Raw genomic sequence first — 6,908 nt, forward strand, 5'->3', positions numbered from 1 at the left:
AAGGGAAAGTGAGAAAGCAAGTTGCCAGGTCGTGGACTCGAATGGTGGTTGGCCATGTGGGAGTCCAGCGCCCTTAACCACCACGCCACCTGCTGGCCCCGTTAATTATTGTCTTAAGAAAATATAAAAGAATAGAAAGAAAACCTAAATGAGAGATCCTTGTAAGATATTAAAATGATGTGGAGGCCAACATTTAACAGTTCCATCAGTGCTATTCTGGGAGATGGAGGCGTTAAAAAGACCCAGACTAATCGTAACACTCAGTGAGTTTCAGGTTAGGATATAGATTTGCAAATGTAACAATATTTTAACGATTTTACAATCACATTGTCCTACCATGTGTGACCACCCATATAAACAAGTTGACCGAGTAGGTTTTCTTTCTGAAGAGTTGCTTGCTTTTAATTAGTCTTAACCTTGACGCTTTTAGAGGTGTAATAGCCAGGTATGAGTGGTAGAGGATACTGTCCAACACTTGCTGTGTAAACTCAAATCTTGGGTTCTTCTTGGAGTACAGCAGACTCTTCCTGTTTATAAAATATTCCCAAGCTGGAACCTCCTCGCCCCATGCTTCCCCTCCGTCTTCTACTTAGTTGGCTCTACACAGACAGGAAGCAGGAAGACACTTTCTCTCACACCTGAGGTAGAAACCCTAAGAGCGGACAGTGACAGAATTGTGAAAAAAGCAAGTGTTCTGACACTTCTTTAATCGTATTACCTCCCTTACTTAAAAAAGAAAAGCTGGGAGTGGGTAGAGAAAAGGCTGGCACTGTGGCCTTGCGGTTAAGGGAGCCGGATACCACGTGGCTGACTATGTGGTTCAAATCTCAGCTCCCACGGCTTGAACATGCTAGGGGTGTGTGCGTGTCCAAAATTCTGATGGGACGGAGAAATGGAGCGGGGACTGCAGCGTGACCATGCACCACTGGGTGGTGCTTTCTCTGTCTCCCTCTCCCTGTCTCTGTCTCTGTTTCTCTCTAGTGAGTGCATGCACCCTCTGGAAAACATTGAAGAAATGAATGAATGAATGAATGAATGAATGAAAGGAGCTCCCCAAATTTCACAGACATATGGACTATACTCTCTTTGGCATGCCCTCTGCTGGTCTCAGAAAACCCTTGACAGTCTGACTCTAACCTGCTCACCTTATGCCAGCACTCCTCTAGAAGAGCGGGGGTTCTGCCATCTTCTGCTTTCCTGTGTGGCCATCATTTTCTTCATCACCAGTAGAGCCCTCGTTCCTTCTCCCTGCCTCTACAAAACAACTCCTCTTTTGAGGCACAGCTAAAATACTTTGAGGGCTGGGGACAGTCAGTGGAGTGGTGGTTTGTGGCTAGATCCCACGTGACTGATGGCGCAGTCCGAGTCTGGAGCAGCGGTTTGAAAGACATGCCGGTTGTGTGTGCACACGTGCCCAAATACCCCAAGTGGAGAATGCCGGAGAAGGAGCTGTGGTGTGGCCAGCCCCCCAGTCCTAGGGCGGGGGTGACTTCTCACTCTCTTCCCTCACTCTCTCTCTCTAGCAAGCCACATGTGCCTTGTAGCAAATTTATAAAATGGTTTTAACATAATACATAAAAAGTATTTAAATCGGGGCCAGCAGGTGGCCTGGTAGTTAAAGGTGCTGGGCTCCCACATGACTGACCACGGTTCAAGTTCTGGACCCAGCGGCTTGTTCCCTGGTCAAAATTGAAAAATAATAATAATGAATAATTCTTTTAAAAATATTTAAATAAATATTTTAAATAAAAGAAAAAAAATAAATAAAATCAGGATCCACAGATGAGTCTTAATTGGATTAAAAATTGGGAAGCACAGACATAGCCAATTAAGAAAGTCTATAAAATTCAGCATAGAAGTCCTGGAGAGCCAAAAGGAGCAACTGAAGAGCAAAATGGAACGGATTCATCTCAAAAAGCTAGCATCAAGTAAGGGGCAGGCCAGGGACACGCAGTCAGACGCATGGGCAGCAGGCGGGCCGGGCCTGGCAACGCGCCGCCGTGGTGGAGAGGTGTGGGCTTTTCTACTAGTAAGGGGCACAGGTGCGTCATTCCGAAAGAGCTCACGGTGGGCAAGATGGCAGAGGAGGGCCTTACGGGAGGGGGACAGGCAGAGGTGGGGGAGGCCCACTGACAGATGCCAACTGGCAGCAACAGTGCCCGTTGAGCAGGACACATTATCAGTGGGAGGGAGCCACAAACCTGCAGTTACCTCGGAAAGAATGTGGCAGCCAGCCATGTTAGCCGGCGACTGGTCAGCTGGGCCTCCTCCTCGAGCTTCTCTGGTGCTTAGCCCCACTTCACACACACACACACACACACACACACGTATTTTTTTCCTCTAAAAAAATGACCAGAGAGTCTATGTGCTTGCCAGAGAGAGATAGGGGGAAAAAGCATTTAACGGGCATGGTCAGGCCATAATCCCTTCTCCTCCATATCTCCATCCTGTGGCGATCTGAGTGTTCACACACACACACACACACACACACGTGCCTGGCACGTTTTCAAGACATGGGGGCTGGGGTTTGAACTGCGGACGGCCACGTGGGGTCTGGTTCCCCTGGCTGTAGGGTTGGCCTTCCTGTTTTTCCTTTATTTTTTAACTTACAAAAATTTGGGGGGTGGGGTCACTGATGCTATGGTGGTGAGGATGGCTAAATCCAACATGGCAACTGCGTGGTTCAAGTCCCAGACCTGGTAGCTTGAAAAACATGCCAGGGGTGTGTGTGTGTGTATGTGTGTGTGTGGGTGTGTGTGTACCACCAAAATCTCAAGAGGAGAATGAAGAAGGGACTGCCACATGGCCATCCTCCCTGGGGGGTGACTTCTCACTTTCCTTCTCTCTCTCTTTCTCCCTGGCAAGCACACATGCCCCATAGCAAAAACAAACACAAAACTTATTCTTTAATTGCTAGAGGGCATGTGTGCTCCCCAGAGAGCAAGGTAGGGAGCGAGAGAGAGAGAGCACCTTCCAGTCAGTGCCACAACCCTTCATCTTCCACTCCTCTAGCCTGTCAATGTCTTTGGCACGCTCAAGCAGACGTACCCAGTATTTTCCAAGGTGCTGGGTCTGGAATTCCAACTTTGGCATCATGTGGAATCTGGCTCCCATAGCAATGCACTTAACCAAAAATTGGTTGGGGCCTATTTTTTTTCTTCTCCTTCTTCTTTTAATTGCAATCTTTTTTTCTGGGTGAACTTTACTTACACAGTCCCTTGTTTTTTAGTAATTATAAGGCAACGACCATTACTCATTATGGGGTCTTTTTTTTTTTTTTTTGGAGAGGTTTTCGCTATAGAGAGAAAGACAGAGAGATAGAGACAGACAGAGAGATAGAAAGTGAGAAATCACCCCCCCAGGGGGGATGGTCACGCAGCAATCCCTTCTCCTCCATTCTCCTCTCGGGATCTTGGGCACGCACGCACACACGCCTGGCATAAGTTTTAAGCCACCGGGCCCGGGGCATGAACCGCAGTCGACTACGTGGGAGTCCAGCAACATAGCCATTATGCTAACTGCTGGTCCCCTCATTATGGGGTCTTGAACTCCTTAGAGAACGTGCTAGAAACGAAATCTTTCTTCAGAAGAAATGCACACAAGCTGGAAGAGGACATTTGGCATGAGTTCTAGAGGATTTACAGGCTAGAGGCTAAAAGCTAGGGTCTTCTTTTCTAACCTGTTAGGTCACTTTAAAGTAAATCGCATGCGAATGGACTGAGTGACTATGTCATCAACGAACATGACACTTGAATGTTTGCGTGTATATGTGACTTTCATGGGAAAAAACAAAAAAGCACTCTTCTAGAAACCTAGTCATCAGCAATGTTTGGATTTTTAGGTATCAGTGATTAATTTTCTTCCTGGAGAGGAAAAACAAAAGAGCTGGCCAGCCACAGAGCTGTGGCCACACAATACTCCATGGTGCCCAGGGTACATGGGAAGGTCTGGGGAGACGTGTCCCAACCCTGGCAGGCCGAGGACAGGGATGGATCGTGGCATGTAGACCTTGTTGAGAGCCTGTCAAGAAATAAAAATAAACTTAAAAAAATGGATTTTGGGGACCAGCAGTTAGCATAATGGCTATGTCGCTGGACTCCCATGTAGTCAACTGCGGTTTGAGTCCCTGACCCAGTGGTTTAAAACTCACGCCGGGCTCATGTGCGTGCGTGCCCAAGATCCCAAGAGGAGAATGGAGGAGAAGGGATTGCGGCGTGGCCATCCTCGCTGGGGGTGGGTGGATGTGTGTGTGATTTCTCGCTTTCTGTCTCTCTGTCTCTGTCTGACTGGCGAGCGCATGTGCCCTATGGCAAAAACCTCTCAAAAAAAAAAAAATGGATTTCGTCTTGATTACAATAAGAAGCAGAGGAGCCATATTGGAATCAGAAGAGAAGACTTCCAGAAAGAATCTGGCTTAGTTCTCTGACTCTCTGTTGGTTATTTGAACACAATAAGGAACAGCGGTTAAGAGAATATTTCCATTCCGTGAGCGCAGGAATAGAGTAAACAAAAACCGTGGGGAAGGAGGACACAAGATGGCACTGAGAATTAGATGCGTGCTGGACCTGTCTCTTGTTTTCTGAGAAGGACCTCGGAGCTTGAGCGTCTTAACTTCATAACGTGGAGTAACCCGGTGGGCAGGGGTACAATGGGGCATCCCCTCATTTCTTAATATTCCTTGTTTTTTTAATTGCCAGAAGGCACATGTGTGTAAGAGAGAGAAAGCCATGGTCACACTGCAATCTCTTCTCTGCCATTTCTCCACCCCACCGGATCCTGCATCTGCACACACGCCCACCAGGTGTGTTTTTCAAGTCTCTGGAGCTGGAACTTGAACCACGGCTGACCACGTGGGATCGGTTGCTTTAACCGCTGTGGGGATATGTGGTTGGCCTTGTCTCCAACTTTTTGAAGTTTAGAACTGTTTTTCCCTGAAAATAAAACATGATTTTAAGTGTTCATATCTATTCCCAAATGTGAGTTGTCAGTCAGACTTGAAAATACTTTTAAACATGTCCTTGGCAGCCTCCAATATTCATGGTGACCTTGATACTCCTCTGGCCATATTTGGGACCAGAGCCGCTCCCACTTCTACCATCAGAGAAATGTGGTCCTTACTGACGGCAGCTGTCCCCCTCACAGGGGGCAGTGTCCTCCTGGTCTTTAAAAGGATGCACCCGTGGTCCTGTGACAGCATCGCGGTCTGGTTACCTCATAGGGCTTACTGCCATATGTGCTGGAGAAACCCATCCAAATATGTTTTCATCTGATTTGCATCAACAATATCTATTTCCGAGGATTACATGTGGATTATCCATAAATATTCAGAACGATGTTCTTGTGGATCTTAATCTTTCTATATTTGGCTTAGAGTTTTGTTTTCTAAAAAATTTTCCATTTCCTTTCTCCCATTGAGCAAAGGATTCACCCTGGTTTAGCCCTGGATCTGCTGTATGTGTGATTTCACTTTGGCTCAGCACAGCCGTGGGTTATCCCAAAAAGGGGAGTTGTACTCAAAATAGAAATACCTGCTCCTGCATTGAGCTTTAAAACTGAAACTATGAAGTAAATGAAAAAAAGATGTCTGCATGTTTCATTGATGAAAATTCCTGGAAAGTTGTACTCTCCCCCCTTGTCTTGGCTAGCCAATCGTTTAGAAACGGCAGGTTTTACCAGCATTTGTATTTATACACCCTCGAGTTCCAATGTGCTAAGTACTTCAAAGCAAGACCTGTTATCTCTAAACAACGAAGACGGGAAAACCGCCCCCGCGAGGTCCAAAGGCCCAAGGTCCCCGACTCCACCTGACTCGCTGTTGCCAGTGGGTGGATGGCGCTAGGCACCACCTCCAAGGCTTCAGGTCCTTTCTGGCTGCCCTTAGGCAAGGCAATTTAAGGGACAGAGGGAGAGGCAAGCCCGAGACTAGGAAATGAGCTAAGTCATCGGCTTTTCGTCGCCTTTTTCGGAATGACCAAGGGGCAGCAGAGACGCACCAAAGGCGCCCTGGTGCGACCGGGCAGGGGCAGAAGAGGTTCGGTCGCCAGCGGGGCGGGGTGCGTAGAGGTCCCAGCTGAGCGGCCCGCGCTGCGCTGGCTGTCGGCTTTCGCTGCGGGTCCCTTCGTACCAAGGCTGGGGACCCCTTGCCCGCTAAGGCGGTGCGGCGGCCGCGGCCGGGACCCACGGTGCCCTGCTTGGCCGCGACCCGGGCTCCGCGGGGCTCGGCCCGGAACGGAGGAGCCAGGCTCTCTGATTGGCTTAGAATACAAACGTAGGCGAGCGCCGCCTGAGACCCGCTTTTCGATTGGGTTCTCCTTGAACAGCAGAGCACGAAATAAAGAGGCCTTCAGTCATTGGGCCATTGTGTGAATCTCCTTTTGGCTTCTCTGCCGCCTGAATAAGCGTCTCAGGATCTTCGTCATGACTCTTAAATCTGGGCTTGTCAGTTCGCTCCAGCGTTTCTCGTCTCTAGGCACGGCATGGGGCTTACAGGTTTTAACCAATCATGTACCGCCGAGGTCGGGTTGCCAGGCAGATTATGCTAATGAGGCCCCGCCTTTTGTGCTGCTCCCACTCTGCGGCGGGAAGAACCACCTGGAGGTGGCGGGGGGGTTTGATTTCCATCACCCCTAGGGAGAGAGGATCGGGGACCCGCTGATCTTCCAGCTCCCCTCACCCAACGTCGTGTAAGTACCTAAAGGATTAAGGGAACCGGATAAGCCCGGGTCCGGAGTACCCCGGCGACTGGGAGGGTGTTTCGTCTTTGCTTAGTCCCACCCAAAATGGCGCCCAGCTCTTTCCGCGTCTCAGAGCCCGGCCGGGGCCAACCGACCGCGGACCCGGGTGGGGGGGGATTGATGGTGGTGGTGGGGGGGAGAAATCCCGGCGGCACCGCCCGATGGTACAGTCCA

The 6,908-nt window shown here is 49.3% G+C and overlaps 1 protein-coding gene across 1 annotated transcript in view; it reads left to right on the top strand.

Moving 5' to 3' along the window:
* Positions 1-6,374: 6,374 nt before the first annotated feature.
* PRDM10 (PR/SET domain 10) overlaps positions 6,375-6,908 on the top strand; it is a gene marked incomplete in the record, with an annotated part of 96,385 nt that continues 95,851 nt past the window's right edge. The window contains 1 exon segment of the mRNA XM_014588650.2: positions 6,375-6,683.

The sequence above is a fragment of the Tupaia chinensis genome, unplaced genomic scaffold, assembly GCF_000334495.1.
Source record: "Tupaia chinensis unplaced genomic scaffold, TupChi_1.0 Scaffold000292_1, whole genome shotgun sequence".
NCBI lineage: Eukaryota > Metazoa > Chordata > Mammalia > Scandentia > Tupaiidae > Tupaia > Tupaia belangeri.